The 23,788-nt window shown below is 33.7% G+C and overlaps 1 protein-coding gene across 38 annotated transcripts in view; it reads right to left on the reverse strand.

Annotated features, from left to right (window-relative positions):
- NRCAM (neuronal cell adhesion molecule) overlaps positions 1 to 23,788 on the reverse strand; it is a 315,510-nt gene that overhangs the window by 213,309 nt on the left and 78,413 nt on the right. For all 38 annotated transcript variants that reach the window (XM_031938769.1, XM_031938804.1, XM_031938768.1 and 35 more), the window contains exon 2: positions 17,518 to 17,629. The gene's annotated coding sequence lies outside the window, so the exon portion shown is untranslated. The remainder of the gene's footprint in view (positions 1 to 17,517; positions 17,630 to 23,788) is intronic.

The following is a 23,788-nucleotide window of genomic DNA, read 5'->3' on the forward strand; positions in this document are numbered from 1 at the left end:
AAATAAGCTCTTTAGCTTTAAACCTGTGATTCCCATGTATGATCACTTCTTGCCCAGACATAAGAAAACAATTTAGGTAAGTGCTCACTCGGCAACACATATGGACTTCTGAGGTACTACCCCCAAATCCCAGTATATCCCATTATGCATTGTGTCTCTGTAGAAACCATGATTCTCCTGAGATTTGGACATGCTTTCATGTTCAATTACTGTATTACATCCAGTGCTTTGCTTCCTTGTGCTTCAATTGCATTCTCTGCACATTCTATGTCATTCTGCCTGTCAAGAAGGGTTTGTTTACCCTATTAGTAAAATCAACACAATAGTGACTCTAGGGCATATCAATATGCCAGATGCCTTGGTTGTGGAAAGCTGGTTGCCTTAGGACAAAATCTGAAGGTCCTACCAGGATGAGCACACTCATATGATGTCCCTGGGGGTGAAGATCTCTGGAAACTGAAGCAATTGAACACATGCACAAAATTGTGTTTTTAAATGCTTTCAATAGCAACCTGCATTTCAAATCCAAAATTATATATTCAATAGACTTGGCTTTGATTCTGACTTCCAGAGAAGGCTTGACTATTTGCTACCTCTTTTACCCCATTTATTGTCACTATCAGGGACTGACTTACAACTATGGGTTATCAATATTTTAGAATTCAAAGGATGCTGAGAAATCTCAATATGAATATTTTTGCACATAATAAACCCTTTAAAATATGCTGAAATGAGTTGATATATGTATATGCATGCTCAAAGATATACATATATATGTATATACACATAAAATCCCCAGTCTATATACATGTAGATATATAAATACATATAAACACATGCAAACATGTATATATATACATGCAACATACTGATGCTAATATAGGCTCCCCCTGAATATAACTAAAATGGAAATCTCATTATAAAGAGGTATATCTATATATCTGTACATATACAGCCAGATACAGTGGCTAGAGAATCAGGAAGAAAAGGCTTCAAGCCTGGCCTCTGACACACATTAGGAGTGTTTTGGTCAGTCATTTAACTTCTCAGTATATTCAAATAACGATCTAAGATTGCAAAATTGTGGAGAAGTGCCAATCTGAACTAGTAAAGAAAATTCCTCACTAGGAGCTCTCTATATAAGTGAAATCATGGGACTTTATTTTTTTAATGTGTATATGTGTTTGGGAGGAGTAGGTACAGAGACACACATGCACACACATTTCACTATTCATGCACACTCATATAGTTAAATGTAACATTGATTATAAACTAGTTTCAGATTTCAGGAAAGCCAAATGTGAATTATGAATGACCTATATTCAAGTGAATACAGGGTGTGTGTAAGTGTGTTTCTATCAAGTTCTCTGGTAGAAAAAAACTTCAGTTTTCAAGAATCCCCTATTAATATGCACAGTGTCTGGCACATAGTAAGTGTTTAATAAGTATTAGATGAATGAATGGTTGTGGCACATGGTTTTATTTTCTTGTTAAGATTATAAAAACTACAGTCATGGTTGGGATTAGGTTGTCTCCATTTCATTAAATTTCCTCTCTTAGGTTAATTATGTGCAATGCTACAATGAACAGGTTTCCATAATTATTCCAAACAAACTGTTTTGAGCTTTTCTACGAACTTCATTTAGAGGTTTTTTTTTTTTTTACAGTAGGTCATCTATTGAGTAAGTTGTGGATTCTTAAGAAACTCCTGAGTCTTTTATATACTCTTGCAATCACTTAGGAGTGAACCTCCCAGAATTAAATTGCCACTCATGGTCTTAGGCCAGGCTCTTCTATTGGAGAGCCTATTCAGTTATAGTGTTTGTCAATTCAGCTGCCTCTTTTCAGTGCAGTGACTATTAAGCCATGGAAACATATGGAGAAATCTAATTTTCACTAAGACAAGAGTTTCTTAGCAACAGTTAAATGAACCGTGTTTGGTCACTGTAGGCTTCTATGAAGAAGAGGATGGGTATTTCACATGATATAGATGTATACATCTATGACTAGATAGATAGAGAGAGGTTGGATCTCAACCTGTGATTTCATCAATGTAGGGGAATGCTCAATGTGCTCTTTAGTTTCTCTCCAAGAGATGTTTCTTCTAAAACCAGATAATAGAAATCAGGCTGGTTTGCATTGGTAATTGGTGGGTTGCTTTCAGTGGTCCCAAAGTGCTCATTATTTCAAAAACCCATCTCTTTACCAACAATATTCTTCTATGGATGATTTACCGTAGACATGGGACATCAAGATCCTGAAAAAATTAGAATCACAATTGAGTTAAAGGGTAATGGCAAGCTGGATGGTGGGGAAGCAGGCTGTAGCATCTTACTAGTGATGACTTATATGAGAAGAATAGTACAGAAAAGAGCATTAATTAAAGATATGAATAAAAAAAGGAGATGGACCAGTCGTAGTTAGGATGAGAAGACAGGTTGACAAACATGCTTAAAATGCAAAGAAAACAAGAAAAGATCTTAATGTAGGATTCATGGGAAATAATGGGTATCAATGATATGATATGTAAAGACATAGAAAGGTGGCTTTCTGTGTCAGCTCAGGAAAAGGATAAAATCACAGACCCACTTAAGTATCTCTAGGGAATATTGGACACAAATGAGTCCCTTTTACTTATCCACCTTGATTAGCTTAATTAAGTTGTGGACTGAATCTTGAATATTTAATAGACCCAGTAGATACTAAGTGCAATTAAAATATTTCTAGAGTTTATCTCTGAGAGGAAATTCTTTGATAAAAAGTAAACAAATATAACAAATAAACTGGACCCTTAATTGCTTCCTAGTTCACCATTTCTGAGAGCTTGTTATTGTCACATAGAAGTTCACCTAGAGCTACCTCTGAAGTGTCTCAGGAAGGTAGGAAAACCCTAAAAGAATCCCTTTGTTTAAAATTCTTATCATATTTGTGATTATGATTCTTAAATTTCATTATTTATTCACTTTCACCATTGTGGCACATTGAGCATTCCCCTACATTGATGAAATCACAGGTTGAGATCCAACCTCTCTCTATCTATCTAGTCATAGATGTATACATCTATATCATGTGAAATACCCATCCTCTTCTTCATAGAAGCCTACAATGACCAAACACGGTTCATTTAACTGTTGCTAAGAAACTCTTGTCTTAATGAAAATTAGATTTCTCCATATGTTTCCATGGCTTAATAGTCACTGCACTGAAAAGAGGCAGCTGAATTGACAAACACTATAACTGAATAGGCTCTCCAATAGAAGAGCCTGGCCTAAGACCATGAGTGGCAATTTAATTCTGGGAGGTTCACTCCTAAGTGATTGCAAGAGTATATAAAAGATTCAGGAGTTTCTTAAGAATCCACAACTTACTCAATAGATGACCTACTGTAAAAAAAAAAACCTCTAAATGAAGTTCGTAGAAAAGCTCAAAACAGTTTGTTTGGAATAATTATGGAAACCTGTTCATTGTAGCATTGCACATAATTAACCTAAGAGAGGAAATTTAATGAAATGGAGACAACCTAATCCCAACCATGACTGTAGTTTTTATAATCTTAACAAGAAAATAAAACCATGTTAAAAATGACTGAATATAGCCTATAGGTTATTTCCTTATTGAAGAAGTTTTAGAATCTGCATTTCAAAAGTAAAAGGCAGGAGAAATAAATCTCACCAGAGTATACCATTATAACTATTATTTTATTCCTAAATTTATTATATATTTATTATTTAATTTGTTTTAGTAAGAAGCAGAATTTTCAGGAGCTATAATCTCAATTCCAATTACTTCTGATTATTAGAATAATTTTGTGTTCACGTGAAGGTAATTATGAAAACACCTAATTTGTAAACTTATTTGCATATATTCATTTTTCATAGTATTCATTCAATAACCCAATAGTATCTACATGTTTTTGTTACATAAATAAATGCAAAGTAGTGCAGAGGTGCAGTGGAGTAGGTACCAATAATAGGAGAAACAGAAAAATCCTGCTAAGAGATGGCACATAAGATGAATCTTGAAGGGAGCAAGAGATGTCAAAAATTGGTGGGGAGGAAGAATATTCCAGACAAGAAGGATAGTACATCAGGAAAGAAAAAAAAAAGATTGCAATAGAAAGTCTTGTCCAAGGAATTATAAGTAGCTAGTTTGGCTGGAATATAAAGTATGAGGGAGAAATAAAGTATAATCATCCTGGAAACATAGACTGTAGTCACATCATGAAGGGCTTGATTAGAGAATGATAGGATGAGAGCAGCACCTTAGAAATGACATTTTGGCAAGGATGTGAAGGATATAATAGAGAAGAGAATCAAGAAATGGGGATACTAACTAGGATACTAATATGGGTGAGAGACAGTGCATTTAGAACTTGCTGAATGAATGAACCCAAAGAGTAATCATTTAACAAACTGAAGTTACCTTGAGGAAAGGTCTATAGTGGGATCTGTCCTTGGCCTTGTGTTGAACAAATTATTTTCAAAAGTATAATTGTCATATTTTCAGATAACATAAAGGTGGGTTTGACAACCACAACTCAGAAATATTTCATTAGGCTAGAGTAGTCAAACCTAATAGGATGAAATTTTAAAAGACAAGTATAAAGTGCTGTATCTGAAAGGGGAATCAACTGCATAAGCACAGGATGGGAGGGCATTCCTAGACAACAGTTCATTTGAAAATGATCTCAGGGTCTTGGTGGATTGCAAGCTCAAAATAAGTCAACTATGTGACAAGGCAAGTAAGCAAACTAATAGAATCATCCACTATAGTAATGACACTCCATCATAACAGAGCAGAGCAAGGCAGGATCATTGTGCAATCTGCCCTAGGAGTCTTGTTTTTAGCTTTGGACATCAGATTTCAGGAAGAATATAAAATCATAGTATGCTTAAAAGAGAGTGACCAATTTATTGGAAGGATTATAAACTATGTTATATACAGCTGGAAATTTTAACCTGTAATTCGGTAAGTATATACTTGATATTGTCAACTATGTTAATGAAAAAGCACTTATTAAGTTCTTAAAATGTGGCAATTACTGCACTAAGTGAAGAAACTATGGATACAAGAAACAAAGACAATCTGTGCCTTTAAATGGCTTTCGTTCTAATGGTAGAGACCACAGACAAGGAGAACGGGGGAGATTCTGTTCCTGAACTATATGGAGATGCTGAATAGGATCATAATGGAATAGGTTGACATAATCTATGCAGATACAATAAGAGAGTTGGTTTGTTCTCAGTTCCTGATTCTGAAGTTGGGATTAGGGGTGATAGTATGGGAAAGGATAGGGTAAACAGTCACCCACCCCCAAAAGGATAAAATGGCAGGCAAAGTTATGAAGGAGCTACCTAGTGAGTCAGAAGTAAAGTGAAGCATAACTGGAACTTTCCTGGAATAGTGATCTGGGAAAAGCAGTCACCAGTCAGGAAAATGGAACCCCAGGAAGGAACTTTTTCAAGGGTGGGAATGAGAGGGACCATCATATGGAAGAGAAATAATACAATATAACTCTGGAAAATAGAGCTAGTAGCAAAAGGTAGAAGTTGTGAATTACCAGATTTTTTTTTCTTTTATGAAAAAATATCCCCTAACACTTTAGAGTTATTCAAAATTAGAATGGACTGCTTCAAGATATAGTGGATTCCCCCTTAATGGATATTTTCTAACAGATTCTGAAGACTACTTTTAGGGACAATTTCAGAAAAGATTTTTCTTAAAGTCCAGATTAGACTAGATAATCTCTGAGGTTCCATCAAAGTCTGAGATTTTTGAGATTCTATGTAAAACTCTCTGATTTCAATGACTCCATGATCTCCTCATTTTAACCATGATCTTTACATCCTAACAGTGCAGATCACAACCTAAGCCCTTTCATCCCCTGAGACCAATGCTAATGTCTTCCTATAAATTGTTCACAAGAGATCCAAAAAATCCAATCATGACATGTGAATACTGATAGCAGTAGAACATCCTGGGCTGTCAATTAGTTATCCCTTGCTTTCACCATGTAACTAGCCCATCTTTTTTTTTCTGGTCACACTTAACTCTTATGAAACCCTAGTCTTCATTTATAATGTATTCCAGCCTACTTATGACCACCATGTGCTTCTGCATTGCCCTTCAGGCATCCCACAACTTGAATTCTCCAGAGACTCTGATATTCTATGACTCACAGCCTTATGGTTGCACCCACCAGAAAACATTACTGTTAAAAAAAAAAAAAAAAGCATCCTTGTTTCAGGGAAAGATGAAAGAGAGAGAGGGGAGAGGGAGACAGAGAAGAGGGCTGGAGGAGAGAAGGAGGGAGAGGAGGGAAGAGGGAAGAAAGAGAGGGAGGGAGAAAGAAGGAAGAAGAGGGAGGGAAGAGAGGAGGGAAAGGAGAGAAGGAGAAAGAAAGGGAGAAAGAAAGGGAGGGAATGAGGAAAGAAGGGAGACATCTTCTCCACCCAACATGTAAGGAACAACAAGTAGACTAGAGTATGTAGAGAGCATGTCTGTGCAAAGGTACAAAGAGTCCAGGAAGTGAAGAGATTTAAATTGCAAATAGAGACATTTATATTTTATCCTAGAAAAGTAAACTACTAGAATTTATTGAATAATGGAGGTGGAAAGTGGAGATTACATGGTCAGACTTGTACTTTAAGAATTTGGAAATTCACTTTGGCGATCATGTGGAGAATAAATTTTAGAATGAAAAAAAAATGAGATAAGGAGACTAAATAGGCAGGCTATGCAGCAGTTATTGACCACAGTTTTATTTCTTTTCTTCAGAATTGCTTTCAAGTCCTAGGTCTTTGGAGCTAAACTAAATTTCAGGTTAATATAATTGTATTTTACCTGGCAGGCTGAAGATTATGAATTGTTCAGAGGAAATAAATGCCTTTGGTTTACTTAAATAAAAACAATTTCTTTCAGAACCTTGAAAATGCTTAAAAGCTAACATTCCCTTCAGCAAAATTCTTAAGCACTCAGACTAAAGAGTTGCCACCACCAGGCAGTAGAGAGCCAGAGGCTCACAAGTGACTGTCAATTGATTCCATCTTCATACATTCTAGGCCAGGAGGGAATAGCCAAGGGGCTCTTCTGCAAGGAAGTGGAACAAAGACCAAAAAAACAAGAAAATCTTCTGCTACACCAGGCAAGAAACAGACTAACAATACAAAAAGAGTAGCTGCCTGCCCAGCCAACTTAGAAAGCCAGCTCTTAAATGGGAGTGGGAGCTTCCTGCTGCCATTCAGTAAAGCATCTGAGGCTCCAAGGAGTGGGCATGGAAACAGTGTAATTAAGGATTCTCAAGGTCTCTTAAAGGTTTGGAGGGAGTAGTTGGTGCTTTTCTAAGTTTATTAGGGAAAATTTATTAAGTGCTCAAAACAGCTTTGGAAGCAGAAGATGCTACTTTTCATCAGTATTAATAGAAATTGCAAAGTAAAACTATAAAGTATTGGGGGAAGGGAATAAAAGTCCTTATGCATTTTTCTCTTAATACCAATTCACAGTACAAGTATAACTGCCAAACTCTGGTCAGGAAAGTCCAGATTTATACTCCCTTTCCTTTAGAGCTATAAAGAAAAAAGAGTTGTCCTCTTTATGGGATACACAGCTATTAATTTCTACAGAACTACACTGGTTTAAAAAATCAGAATAACACAAAGGCAGAATTGTTCAGTAGATGAGAGAGCTGACCCTAGTATCAAGAAGAAGATCTAGTGACATTTCTAATACATAAATACTGGTTTGTATGATCCTGAGCAAATCATACAACTTTTCAGTTACCCAAGAAATTCTCTAAGACTATAAGTTTCAGACAAATATCAGAGGTCACATTTGAACTCGGTCTTCCTGACTCCAGCGCAGTGCTCCATCATCCTAGCAGTTAACTAATGTGTAAAAATGTCACATTCTTCTGGATCTCCTTCAATTTCTTTATTACCCCTTGGTTTCCTTGGCTAGTCCCTTCTCCTTTTCTTGTGATTATTTGTCCCCTAAGTCTCTTCTTAATTCTCTCTCTCTCTCTCTCTCCTCCTCTCTCTCTCTCTCTCTCTGTCTCTCTGTCTCTTCTCTCTGTCTCTCTCTCTCTTTCTCTTCTCTCTCTCTCTCTCTCTCTCTCTCTCTCTCTCTCTCTCTTCTCTCTCTCTCTTCTCTTCTCTCTTTCTCTTCTCTTTCTCTTCTCTTTCTCTTCATTCTCTCACACAATCTCTCTCTCAACTCTCTAGATCTCTCTCTTCTTACAATACATTAATCATGTACCATGACTTCAATCTCATCACTGTTGCAAACAAGCAAATGATTTCCCAGCAGAAACTCTCTAAGGAATTTCATCCTACTTACAAATATCTTCAAATCAATTCAGACCTTATGTTTTTTATGTCTCAAACCTTCGGTTGTCCTAAAATCAGAGACCAGGTATTCTAAGGGCAACTTAAACTTCTTCCTTGTTCTGACTTCACTCTATCTGTGGTCAAACTTAATCATGTTTTTATGTTAAACCTTCAGGATGTAATAAAATAGTTCAGGGTAGACTCAAGCCAACCTCGTGAATAGAGGTTTGTCCAAGCCTTTGAAACTTCTACCGATTAAATGTCCAGAGAAATATCCAATTTCCTGTGTCCAAAATAGCTAGAGCAGTGCTATGAGCTTGGCCATTCACTCAGAAATACCATGTTACCAAACTGGAATAAAATAGGTCTAGTGTTAACTAAAGTCTTCATAACCATCATGAATGAAGAGAGATGTTTATCCTAAGCATGAGAAGACTTCCTCCAGAATAAATGGATAGATGAAAACAATTTGTTCTGGGCTCTCAAATGAAAGATCAGAAAGCAGGTGCTATGGAGCAACTTGGAGTTATAAGCACATCTAAAGATACTTCTGCTATCTCACTATATCATTGCTACATCTTTCAAAGTTGTCTTGACTTGTGTCTTGCTATTGGACTTTGATGACACTGGAAGAGAATGAAGCTGACAAATCTGTACAACTCTGCCTCACTTGAATCCAATTCACATGCAAGTTAAGATATCACTTTATGATGTCATTGGGCCTCTTCAAAAATGAAAGACAAACAACATTCACACAAACCTTGGTGTTCATAAGCCATATCTTTGATTCTTTCTTCTCCCTCTTCTTCACATATTCAATTGCTTATCAGTCCTATTCAAAGATGTCTTGACAGCATCTCTTATATCTGGTTCTCCTCTTCAAGATCACTTCCACTATCTCAATTTAAGCCCTTCATTATTACCCCTCAGGAAAATCCTTAATGGCCTCTTCAGAAGTTTTTGCACTTGCACTCTTCCTCCCCACTTCAATTCATCGTTCTTTCTAAGGCCAGAATAACCATTCCTCTGCCTAATAATTTTAGTTGCTTCTCTATTGCCTCCTAAGTAAAAATGAGACTGTTCCGCCTTGTATTTAAAGCCTTTGTCCTAATATTCTAGCCTTATTTCAAATTATTCCTTTCTTACTTATTACTTTCTTCTTTCTTTCTTCTTTCTTACTTCTCATAAAATAAAGCTCTAGAGAAGACAGATTATCAAATTAAATTTTTTGGCTATAGTGACTCGTTAAGGTCATCTATTAAAGCATGGAGAGGTTAAAATCTGTATTGCTGAAATTAGTATTCACATTGATAAAATAATGAATATCTGAAATTATTAGATGCAAAATTCAAACGGATTAACATTTTAAAATACTAACATCCATAAGTGTATAATTCAAAAAAGTTTCTCTCATGATTACATTAGATTTAAAATTGAAAGATAAAATTTATAATAGTCTAAACTAAGCCTCTGTAGCTAAAAACAAAACTAAACTAAACTAAAAACAAATACAAATGAAAATAACTATAAAATAGATCAGATGGAATATTTAAGACTTGCATGAAGAGTTTATTAGTATATATCCTCATATTGATACTTTGATTGTAGCTATATTATTTGATTGTAGCTTTGATTGAATAGCTACATGAAAGTTTTAGGTAAACAATCCCTCTCATTTTTAAAGGAACTTACAAAAACAGAAAACAGAATGTGCTTTCTAGAAAGGTTTGCAACTGAAATAAGACTGAAAAAAGAATACGGTAAATCCAAAATATAGCATTCAATAAGCTATTAGTATTTTAGGAACTATAAAGTGGTTTTTCTCTTGTCTTATTTATGGTTTGTATAGAATAGTTTTTCCCCTAAAAATCTAGGTTTGTTTGTATTCTTTAATCTGTAAGCAATTAATCAAGAAAAAGGCTTTCTTTAAGCTCTTTAAAAAAAAATTATGTGTTGATCCAATGCCATTCACAAAGATTATCACCTACATTCTTAATTATATAAGTGATTATTCTGGGCACAAATAAATTAGACATCATGTTAGAATGATTTCTTTCTAAATAGAATACAGATTTGGCATATACAGAGACACTATGGATTAATGTATAAAAACAGAATGTTAAAGATACTTTAAAAAGGCTTCTAGTTTCAGAAAAACACATTTAAATATACATATATGTATATATTTACAATATTGTGGATACTCAATAACATCTTATAAGATTAGCTGTCTGTTCCTTTGAATTTCTCAACAACCTTCTTTGAATTCTGTTCACTTTCTCTATTGCCTTTTAAAAGTATGCTTGCAATGCTTATCAATGCAGAGCATTGAACAATTAATTTCCAGTCATGGCAAATCACTTTCCTTTGAATATATTCTGAAGTACATTACAAAATAGATATCTCCCCAAATATTCTCTATTGCAGTCAACCAGTTAATTAGCATTGGATATAGCATACTGTATCTAGCATATACTTTTTATTCTTTTCTATTCACCTAAGATATATTTCTATATTTTAGAAAACAAATCACATTAAAAGTCATCAAAGAGAAAAGATTATATAAACAGGGAAACAACAATCTTTCCCTAATTCCATTTTACAAAGAGTAAAATGTGACATCGTCACATCTGAAGCTTCTGTTTCCTATTATCAAAAATCTATGAGTGCTCTGAGTAAGGGAATTTTTACAATTTTAAAATGGATCTACACTGTCAGTGATTCTTTTCTGTTACCCTATAACCACTTGTTCCTTTATCCTTCTCTCATTGGTCCTATTTGCCAACCCCATTGAACATGCTTTACAGTTGTGTATTCCTGTTCTAAAAAGCAGGGTAATGTGCCCTAACTACTTCTGAACATGATGTTTCAGGGAGATTTTATATTTGCTATAGATGAATTTCAATCAGGATTAATTTCTTTGTGTTATAATAAGAATCATCAAAAGATATTTTAAAGCCATAAGATTTAGATTATTTAGCAGTTATCTGTTTATGCATTATGTATAAGCTTTGAAAATGTAAGCTAGAAAGTCCAAGACCAACATGAGAAGCTTATTAGGATATAAATCTGAAGTAGGACCCTGGGGGGGAAACAGAATTTCCAGCTAGCATTACAAAGAAATTGTAAAAAAGTCATTAATTCATATTACACTATTTTGCTATTCTATTAAGTAATGCATAAATAAATTCATAGTCACCATTTCCATTTCAGTATGAACAATAACACATTAAAACAATAGCTAGGGGTCAAAAGAGTTAATGAAGCTACAATATAAACCTGAAATCAGAATAATTCTGTCAGTCACTAGACAATGACAACAAAATGAATAAACAATGAAAAGCCAAATGTGTAATACATTCTTACTGCTAACAATTAACTTGAAATTATCTGATTAAAAATCTGCTTTCTTTATCATACACATAAAAAAGTATTACAAAGTGCTGATACCAAGTATATGATGACCTCTGTGTTCAGAAATTATTTTGCAAACAAAGTCATTGCTCAGCATTTCCCACTCCGTCAGTTTCCAAAATCCAGAGCTACAGAAGGGCACAAGATAACACATATCTAGGTTTAAATAGGATTCAAGAATATTGGGATATTGCCAACTCAAAGATGTCACCCTGACAAGTCAGAATTTTATCTTCAAGCAGCCACAGAATCATGTTATTAAAATGTCTAAGGTTGTGTGTCCTCATACATGATCCATTTTCCACTATGAAGTATCTATGATGGGGAGAAGAGAATAGTGGGGATGGGAATGGCGAGTAAAGTGAGGAAATTCTGACCTGAAAGGTTTTTATAATTGAGGTCTGGGGATTCATCTGAAATAAGCCAAAACATTAACTACAGGATAAATAGGCAGATGACACATAGCCTATTGTCTTATCAGTTCTTACTTCATCAGTACTTTGAGAATAGTAAATCCAGGAACAGCAAATTCTACCTATCCCTTTGTACATTACTTTGCTCCTTTTAAGTGCAATGAGTCAGACCAAAACTTTCTCCAATAATATTTACCTGGCAAAGCATCACTAAAACAGCTAATAGCAATGAAAGGCCATGGCTCTCCCTTCCAAGAGAATGATACAGGACCACAATTTGATAGCCCTTTGCATTGTAGCCCTTTGGAGTAAAAGAAATGATGCTTAATAACCAATGATTTGGAGATATGCAGAGTTGCCCCTTTGTCTACAATTCTCATTTCAAAGTTCAGTCTCTTGAAGGACATTAAATTAACTTTCCTCAGACTTGGTCAGAAACTACCCAACATCACAGGGAATCTCTAATATAAGGTGAATTTCATTTAATCAAGCTTGGGTGAAGATACATCCTTTATCTAGATTTCCAAAGGCCTGGGTATAAAGATAATCCCCCTGTCCAAGAGTAACATAATGTTACTCTCAGCACTTCATTGGAGTGAGCTCACTTTTCTTTATAAAGTCCATCTCTCATTAATTTTTAACCAGCCAGAGTTGATTTCCATCCTGTGGAATACCTACTTTTCCAAAGTCATTTAAGCCTTGAGCTCATCAACATGATGACCTATTTTATTAAATTTTATAGAATTTTATAAAATTCTAGAATTGTTTAAAAAAGTGGCTAATTACTCAGAAATTGTCTCTCAAACTTTTTAAATATCATAGGGAAATCCTTGTTCATACTTCCTTCCTGATCTAACCTATTTCTGCTATTCAGAAAGCATGCAGTATGGTCACAAAGGAATTCAAGTCAATTAGTCAACATACATGCCAATCACTAGTTAAGTACCAAGGTAATATATGCTGTGAAGTACAAGTCTCTTCTCTGTGTTAAGGATAAAAAGGAGTCAGTTGTATAACATCTTAGATCCCTCCCTCACAAATATCTATGACTGAAATAATAGTAGAAAATATGTGTTTCTTGGGTTTTTATAAAATATTCTTCAAACTTACATGAGAGAAGAAAATAACTTCATTATATCTCTCATGTCAAAAAGGAAATCTCTTTTAATATAAGTTACTTTCAGAAGATGAGGATTTATGTATGTATACATATGTATGTATATATGTGTGTGTGAGAGAGACACAGATAAAAAGAGAGGAGAGAGGGAGAGAGAGACAGAGAGAGAAAAAGAGAGAGAGAGACAGAGAGAGAGAGAGAGTAGGAGAGAGAGAAATGGATAAAAAGAAATAGAGAAGAGGGAGAAAAAGAGAGAGAGAAAAGATAGGACAGAAAGGGAGACAGAAACAGAGAGAGAGAGAGAGAGAGAGAGAGAGAGAGAGAGAGAGAGAGAGAGAGAGAGAGAAGAGAGACTTGATAACTGTTTTATATACCATTTTTTGAATTACAAAGAACAATTCAAGTGAGCAGAACCAGGAGAATATTATACTCAGTGAACAAGATTATGTGATAATCAACTGTGATGGATTTTGCTCTTCTCAACAATGTGGTGATTCAAGACAATTCCAATAGGTTTGAGATGGAAAATATCAATTACATCTAGAGAGAGAACTATGGAGAATGAATGTAGATCCAAGCCTAGTATTTTCACTTTTTCTTTTTTGTTTGCTTGATTCTTTCTCATGTTTTCTTTCTCTTTGGTCTGATTTTTCTTGCACAACATGACAAAAAAAGAAATATGTCAGAAAGGATAGCACATATTTAATCTAATCAGGTTGCTTGCTGTTTTGGAGAAGGGGGAGATGAAGAAGGGAGAGAAAAAATTTAGAACACAAAGTTTTACAAAAAATGAATGTTGAAAACTCTCTTTACATGTATTTGGAAAAATAAAATACTATTTAGAAAAAAGAACAATCGATATCAACAGGATAACCTCACAACTTTTAAACTAAATCAATTCTAAGTGAAACAATTCAAAATTTTCAGGAATTTAATTTCTATACATTTAAAATTTATATTTATTTAAATTGTAAACAATAAGATAAATATTCTGCTTGAAAGATTTTGTGAGTTTTTTTTTTGCTAAGATGCTCAATGAATGCATTTAAGGTTACATATGTATAATCATGTTAAATATATTTACATGTTAGTCATGTTGTGAAACAAAAATCAGAACAAAAGGGGGAAACCATGAGAAAGAAAAAAAGTGAAAATAGAATCTTTTAATCTGAATTCTGTCCCCCTAGTTCTTTCTCTGGATGTAGATGGCATTTTCTATCATAATTCTATTACTGTCTTGGATCACTGTATTGCTGAGCGGAGCTAAATCTATCATAGTTGAACAATATTGATGTTACTGTATACAGTGTTCTCCTGTTTCTTTCCACTTCATTCAGCATCAGTTCATATAAGTCTTCCCAGATTTTTCTGAAATCTGCCTTCTCATCATTTCTTGTAGAATAATAGTATTCCATTACATTCATATACCACAATTTGTTTAGCCATTCCCCAATACATAAGCATCCCCCCAAGTTCTAATTCCTTGCCATCCCAAAAAATGATGCTTCAAACATTTGTGTATATGCAGGTTCTTTTCCCTTTTATGATAAGTTGGGGATACAGACATAGTAGTGGTATTGTTGGGTCAAAGGATATGCACAATTTGGTTACCTTTATGCATAGTTCCAAATTGTTCTTCAGAATGGTTAGATCAGTTCACAACTCTACCAACAGTGCATTAGTGTCCCAGTTTTCCCACATCCCCTCCAACATTTATCATTATCTTTTCCTGTCATCTTAGCTAATCTAATAGGTATGAGGTGATACCTCAGCGTTGTTTTAATTTTCATTTCTCTAATCAATAGTGATTTTGAGCATATTTTTCATATGACCAGAGAAGCTTTAATTTCTTCATCTGAAAACTGCCTGTTCACATCCTTTGACCATTTATTAATTGGGGAATGACTTGTAATGATTGAATTTTTAAATGGAAAGTTAGCTGTAGAAGTTTAAATGCTATAACCGTACATTTGATGGCAGTCAGCAAAATTGTATTTAAAAAGTAAGAGAGTCAAACTAAAAGCACATTCAAACTACAAGCCCCACTAAAAAGTATATTTTATTTTCCTTGTCAAAAATGAATAGAGAAGTCTTGGTGGAATCTGGAGAAATCAGGAACAAATTCCCTTATAGCAAAACTGAAAAATGTTTTGGTTCAACATTATGATTTTCAGATATCTGAAAAAATGTGAAGTTAAATCAAAGGCTTTTAATAAGAAAAAATGGATATATGTAGAGGGCCACAGATATTGGCATAATGTATAAGACCCTTTAATCCAGTAAGGAACTCTGCTTCAAGTTCAACACAGATTGTCAAGTCCCTTGACTTCTCAGGAAGGCTGAGATGCCCTTAGGAATGGGGAACCAAACCAGACACTGTGAACAGAATTCCTTACTGGACTAACAGGTCTTATAACTCGCCCAGAGTTTCCCACTATCTGTGGCCCCCTACAGATATAGTGTGAAGACAGTGGGAGAATTTGGGGGGCCTACTTCCCAGCCCTGAATGCATTAGTTGTTTGACTGGGCCATTCAGTTCACCTCTCTGTCCTGTTAGCTTTTCTAAAAAGTGAAGAATTAGGGTAAATTACTTCTCAGGTCGCAGTGGAAGAGAAAAGAGTAATAGGTTGATTAGCACCTTGGATTTATATATGCAAGGGATCTTAGAAATTATTTTGTCCAACTGAAATATAAATGAAATTAATCAGTTGCAAGAGAGCTATGTTGCTTATTATTTTAATATTGCCTTTGTCTATGTTGTTTTCAAGATCTAGTATAGGAAACAAGAAAGCAATCTCCTGCCTCCAAAAAAGGAAACCAGATTCCCAAGGTATTCTCATTTTATTGATGAGGCAAAAGGAGAGCCATATCGTATAAGTAACTTGGCCCATATTTACATTGGTAGTAACTACTGGGGCCCAGTAAATTTCAAGGTATATATTTCAATGTTGAAGAATGTTACTTTGATAATTCCTCCTGAGAATTCCTGAATTCTAAAATTTTATCCATGACATGCAATATGTTTTTCAAAAAACTAACTTGAATAGATGATCTCAAATAGAAAATACACAGGACATTTTCAAAAAATAAAAGGCAAAGGGATAGAGCTTGGCTCTATCCTTCTATTCTCTGAGAAATATTCATTCAGTTTCCTATAAACACAAGAGAGGAAAAAGAGTAAATGACAGAGAACCATTACTTATAAAAATTATTGTTTTGCTAAATAAATTTCTGTTAGTATTTTGTGTTGATAAGAAACCTGGAGCTGATTTAGGAGTATTCTATTATTTAGAGGTCATCTATGACAGTGGTTTAAAAAATTTTTATTGAAAAACTTAGGGAAATCACTAAAATGCTTCTTGTGAGGGAAATCTAATCAATAATGCCAAGAAAACAAAATATTAATCACAAAACAACAAAACAAATAATATGGCAAGTCAGAGAGAAATGCAAATGCAAATGTATATAAGTGAAAGTTAACAAATTCTTATTTTAATGCAAAGAGAGATTGAAATAAAAAGCAAAAATAGGGACCATTCAGTATTAATAATAACAACTTTAACAACAACTATATTGTGGTGTAAGATTTGTAAAGCTTTTCGTATTTGATAACTCATTTGATTTTCATACCAACTCAGGGAGGTGTATGCTATCGTTAGCATCACCATTGTTCAGGTGAAGAAAATAAGACTAAGAGAGATTAAAATGACTTGTCCAGAGTCACCCAACTGAGAAATAACTGAGCTAGTATGTGAATTCAACTCCCTGTCACAGTCCAACACTTTCTCTGTTGCCCCAACCAGCTCCAAGCAGTCCCAAGCTATGATAATCAATAGAAGTATGGAAGTAAAAATAATTTGGAAAGCATACAGGTGCTTGTAAGGTCGAGTTATAAATGTCTGATAGAATGTATTAACAATTTCTACTTGTATAGGGAAAATATACAAAGAGATGTATTTTTCTGTTTAAGAATTCATTTGGTCAGGAATCCAACCTCAGAACTTTGTAAGAGCAACGGCATCAAGACACAAATGATTCCCTTCTTAAAATCTGCTACAAAGGACCAAAGGAAGATAAAAATCCCAATGATAGGTACAATGGAAAAATACATGAAAATACTAGACTATTAAGTACTTTCTTAGAGAACAGAGAGGGGTTTAAGAGAACAAACAATTAACCATTTCCATTTTTTCTAGATAGACAGAAAATCCTATACCTTACTTACTTATAGAGAACATAAAGGACTAACCTTTGCAGGTCCCTCACTGTCTGCTGAGTTTGAAGTTTTCTCAGACAGATTACCTCAAGGAGGAATCTTCAGCAAATATTGCTCCGTGGGAACAGTATCTTAATACAGATTCCTATGAAAGAAGACACATAGAATAGGCTTAAAAGTCAATTTTAGTTGGTTGGTTAATATTATAAAGATTCTATTCCACTTGCCCAGTAAACGTGAAAAAAGGGATTTAGATAGCTATCAAATACCATGAGCTAATTACATGCTATTATTGCATTAAGGAAATTGTGAGCATATCTCAAAGGAAACACAAGCAACAGAAAAAAAGTAATACAAGTTCCAGTAAATGAATGAACTACTCCTAAATAATAATGTGCAATTTTACAGAGAGAGATCAAAAAGACAAAGGAAAAAGAATTCATCCAATTCTAGTTATGTCGTTTTACAGGAAGATAGCATGCTTGATAATCAGTCACATAAATACAAAAATCACTATGGGGAATCATCTGTAACCTAAAACAGGTCAAATACAATTAAGCCATGAATTACTAATTAAAAGACCAAGTCCAGTAATGTTAAAAGGAATCTGGAAAATTTTTTAAAAGTTAGGGGGAGGATTTACAGGGAGCTTTGAAACAAAAGGGAAGAAATTCAAGGCACCTGGGAAGAAAGACTGTTCTAAACAAACCATCATGAGAAGCCTAAAGTTAAAAAAATAAAAGAAATGCAATGAAATCTAAATTAGGTGGGATACAACTAATCAGAATCCATAATTAGACAGTATTTTTCCTTTCAATCCATGTTCATGAATAAGAGACAAATTATGCAAAAACAATCTGAGTAAAGACTTCTGCTAATAAATATAACAACAAAAATAATCTATGAATTCCAGGGTTATATAACTCAGTATAAAAACTGTTTGGAATAATGATGTCAAGTCAAATTACACATATCCCTCTCCCAAACCAATTTCTCTTCAAGATATTGTACTTACTAAGGATGTATTCTAATAAAATATAAGATTGTTTTGAATAGCATGAATGAAAACCAGTTTTTTTTTAATTTCTGACAATACCATTTAAGATTGCTAAGCCAAGTTTAAGAAGTTAGCATTTTCTTTACAACATAGCATTTTCTTTAGGGTTATAAATGTATTTATGTGTTAATTATATTGGCCCTAGCACAGGACAATAAACATAACAGGCTCTCAATGAATAAATGTTGTTTGAATGAATCATAATTGGGGCTAGGAGAAGTCCTGAAGAAGCTAGGGAAAAAAATCTTCACTTTTCTCACAGTGAAAATTTAAACTTACTTCATTTGCCCTGGTTCTTAGAATATACTGTTGGTTTCTAACTTTGCATAAACCTCTTTTTATTGAAAGCTTGTGTGGGTCCCTAGAAATTTTATAGAAAGTATGATCTCAATTCTTTCAAATTTCAATTTTCATCTGAAAAGTGAAGTTTTAATATATTCAGGAGGAAAAACTATGTTAAAGTTGGCATTATGCTCATAAATGAAGGCATAGATCAATGAGACTCATTCCTTTATAACATTTAAGTTAAAACATACAATTGAAATACATAAACATCATTTACAAATTGTACAGGGAAAAATTAATAAACCATTTTTTGCTAACTGATTTTTAGTCATTTTAGAGAAATGTTCCTTTTCTAATTTGTTGCTTCATTAGATTTAGATTATGTAAATTGTTTCTTTTCTTAGAATTGCTGCTCTATTAAATACACCAAGATCTAAATTACAAATATTTAACATATTTTAATTAAATAAGAGATAATCCAAACTTATTAGTTTCTGAAATTTCAGGCATATTCTAATAAGACTGTGACATTTAGAATTATCTTTTATTATTCATTTTAATAATAAAAGGAAAATATGGATTTTAATTAATGTTTCTAAGACCAAGTCTAAGTGTTAATCAAAATGATGTTCTCTTTTTGAAATCCTTACAAAACTTTTCATTGCTCTTGTAGGTCAGAGGGAGTGAAAATTGAATAGTTTCTCCTCTGTTCTATTAGCTCAAGCAAGATTAAGTAAAGGAGCCAGTGTATTTATTTGGGAAATTAGTTAAAGTGTCTATGTTGTTCCTAATAGCTAATTTACCCCTGGAGTCTAAATTAACTTCCAAATACAAATAGCTACATAAACCAACACAGCCAGCTAATTCTTTTAAAGTATAAAGGACATTAATTTTTCTTGGGTAAAAACAGAAAGATATGATTTTTTTGGCATCATGAGTAGAACATTAGGCCATTGTTCTGAGTAGTAGTATGTTTTTATTACTAATAAAAATTATTTTATTATTAGTAGTATGAATATTATAGTAATAGTAATCATCTGTGTGCAATACACTGAAAATTTACCTTCAAGAAATATATTGCAAATATCAAGCCAAATAAATCTCATCATTCTCTGTGGCAGAAAAATTAAAGGAGTCAGGTTTCTTAGGTTATATATTTTTCTTTTGCCATAGAACAATTGATCTCTAAAGGAGACTCTCAAGTGTTTTCTCTAACTAAGCTTTTAATAATTCTGTTGAAAGCTTTTTCTAATACCTTCTCTTGAATATGACTCAAATATCTGACCAACAAAAACAACGAGAAATTTTACTTTGTTCCTTCTTGGATCAAACATATATTATGAAACACAGACATGACTTATTGGCTTACCTCAAAAACTCTTTCCATCCATCTTTAAGATAATTGTAAATGGCTCCTATCCATTGATAAATATTTCCATTATAAGAAATCTCATTGAAATAAAGAATAATCTGATTATATATTCATTTGAACAAATTCTTAGGGTTCTTGTTATTAGATCATTCTATAGGGAAAGAATGAAATTATTTTGGTACTTCTGGTAACTATCTTGAAAAGAATCCAAAACTTCCAAGATGTGGTTTGACAATTCCACTGTTGGTACCCACCTCTGGTGGTTGGTTCAAGGGCAGAGAAGAGGACTTTCATTTTTGAGTGAGCAAGAGCCCCCAAGACCAACTGTGTAGTGACTTCATTGTCTATATTCACTTTAAGATCATAGTTTAAAGACTGGGAGGAGTACTTTCAGTCAAGAGGGAACAAGGCCCCTGAGGATCAATATCATTTCTGGTTCCAAGGGACCAGGGATTCTAAGAAACACTATCACTTTTGGTTCCAAAGGAGTAGTAGCCCCTGGCAGCATTATCAATTGCAGCAGTAAAGGATTAGGGGCTCTTACCTAATAAGGACAAGAGTGCAGATAAATTGTTCTCCCTTGATCATAGAACTTTGAACCAAAAACTTCCAACAGTACCCTCCCCCAAACTTGATCTGAAAATAGCAATTTAAAAAAAAAAAAACCTTAATGTTAGAGATAGTGTTTCCTCCTACTCCTATCCTCATGAAAGGAACAAAAGTCAACTTTAAGGTAAAGTTCAAAATTAAGAAATAGGATAAAAAAATTAACAAACTAAAAAACTAAAAAAGAAACTAAATGTAAAAAGTTACTATGATGAGAGGGAAGTTCAAGATACAAATTTAGAAAACAATGATATCAAAAGAGTTACAAGCCAAGCTTCAAGGAAAAAATGTGAATTGGACAAAAGCCCAGAAAGAATTCTGAGGATGATGAACTGTGAAAATCTGAGAAACTCCAATCAAAACAAAGAACCAATACAAATCCAATGGACTCATTGTGAAAAATGCTGTCCATCTCCAGATAGAGAACTGATGAACTCTAAATGCAGATAGAAGCATACTTTAAAATAAAGCACACTATTTTTTTTAATTCTTTTTGGCTATATTTTCTTTTACAACATGGTTAATGAGAAAATATGTTTTCTATATATAATCATATCAACATATATAATTAACATCAAATTACTGGACTTCTCAAAAAGGGGACAGGGAATTTGGAACTAAATTTTTTAAATGATAGTTAAAATTTTTTCCTTGTAATTGGAAATGCTTAATAAGATAAATAAAAGTGTATTTAAAAAGAAAAAGTCCAAGGGGGACTAATGTTTCAAAGAATTGTAATCTACTATGAGTTTTTGTCATGTTTTATTATGTATATATACATATACAAATATATGTAAATATGTAATATACATATATGCATACGCACATGTATAGGTATACATATGTGTATATGATTAGAAAACACAAATGGCTGAAAGGTGTATACATTATAGTGCTGTAATATTTCCTTTGTTAACATCCTTCTCTGAAGCCTGTCAAAATATAGATCTAACCTGAGTCTTCAAAAATTATACAAAGGAAAGAAACATAAAACTCTAAATAGCCCTTTGAGCTGGAAAGGACTTGCATAGGGGATAATCAATTGCATTTCTGTCATCTAAGAATCAACCTAAACTAGTTTCAATACCTAAATTTAGTGAGATTGGCTACCAGGTAATGAATCTTTTTCAGCTATAGAAACTCTTGAAAAACACTTATAAAATTGAAGACAGAGCAGCTAGATTCACAGTGGATAAACTGGCCCTGAAGTCAGGAAGATTTGATACTTAAGTTGCATGATTTTGGGCAAATCACTTAATGCCAATGGCCTCCCCAGCTTCTCCAAAAAGAAAAGAAATTGAAGACTCATAATTTGCAGAAGTAGAAGGAACACAGGAATTGATGAAACTGCAGATTCTTTAAATATTATAGCTGAACACTGGCATAGTCCCTTCCTTTGAGGAACTTTTAATGGGATTGGGGTGGGGAATTGAATAAAAATCTAAAGAGAGAGGAATTCTAAGAACAAAATCTTAGGGAATTCCTATATTTAAGGAGTGGATATTGGAAGAGAAAATGTCAAAGGAAACAAAAGGGCTAGCCAGTGAGGTAAGAGCAGAACCAAATTAGCGGAGAACTCTGAAAAACAAGACAGCCATGGTCAACAATATCAAATGCTGTCGAGAGTTTATAAGAAGGTACTAAGAAAAAGCTTAGGTGATCTTCAGTTGAACAATATAAGCAAAATGATGAGGTAAAAGCCACATTGTCAAAGATAAAAAATGACTTGATACAGGAATGGAGGCAATGAGTATGGACTGCTTTTTAAAGAACGTGGACAGCAAAAGGAAATAGATGAATAGGATTGTGGTTTGTGAGAATAACTGGGTTATGGGAAAGCTTTTATTCTAAGATAAAAGAGTTTTAAGTATGTATATAAGCATAGAAGAGATGAAGAGGAAAAAGATTTTTTGGGGGGGAAAGATAAGAACATTTCAGGATTCTGAAGGATTTGGAAGGTGATGAAATAAAAGTAAAGGAGGAAGACTTACTACTATTTCTAAGACAAGTATTCATTTGCTTTTTTAAAAAGCACTTAGCACCACTTAAAATAAACTGAAGTGTCAACTACTTTGAAAACAAAGCAGATGTCATGTTATCACTGAATAAAAAGAATAAACAAAAACATAAACCCAACAGAAGGTGCCTCAGATTTTGAGAAACTTCCCTGTTTTGACGAGTCCAAAAGGCATATGAATTAGTTTCCCTGAAAGTTTCAATTTGTTGATTTCATTATATTCTAATTCGTTTCATTTATTAGTATTAATTAGTTTTAATAGTTTTGAATCCCCTCACATGATTGCCTAAACTTTGGCAAAGCCTATTTAACAAAGTCTCTATAAATGGATATTTTCCCATGTGTAGGCCATAATATAATTAATGGTCAATTTTTTTCCATAAGAAAAATTATAGGATTGAAGTTTTTTTAAAGCAGAGTTTATGAACTTTTAAGATTTTAATGTTAATTTTAAAATGCATATTTTTGTTTTTTTCTGCAAGGTTATTATTATGTAAAGGAATTACTTTTTTCTTTAAGTGTACATTCTGTAGTATACATAATCTTTCGGAGAGTTGATACCTGAATAATGGTCTCAATACAAAATTCATTGGATATCCAGACTGCTGATCAGTAAACTTGAGTAACTTCTTGGAAGAAAGTCTGCTGAAAATACTATGGGAACACTTCTTCCCATTTGGCTTTCTACTTTCTTTAACCTTGCCATTTTCCACAAGAACACTTGTAACTTGGCAGTTATGGTCAGCAGCCAAATTATGCCTAAGTGGAAGCACTGGTTGATTCCCCCATCTCTATTTGATCTGAAGAATCTGAATTTTCCATGGAATAAATCAAACAGAATATCATAGTAGAAGCCCTAGAACTGATCCAAAATGTACCACTGACTATCGGCTCACAGAATATTCTCTACATACAGAATTCATTCCCTTAGGACAGAAAAGAGAACAGCAAAGAGAACATTGACAGC

Source organism: Sarcophilus harrisii, chromosome 5, assembly GCF_902635505.1.
Source record: "Sarcophilus harrisii chromosome 5, mSarHar1.11, whole genome shotgun sequence".
In the NCBI taxonomy this organism is placed as follows: Eukaryota; Metazoa; Chordata; class Mammalia; order Dasyuromorphia; family Dasyuridae; genus Sarcophilus; species Sarcophilus harrisii.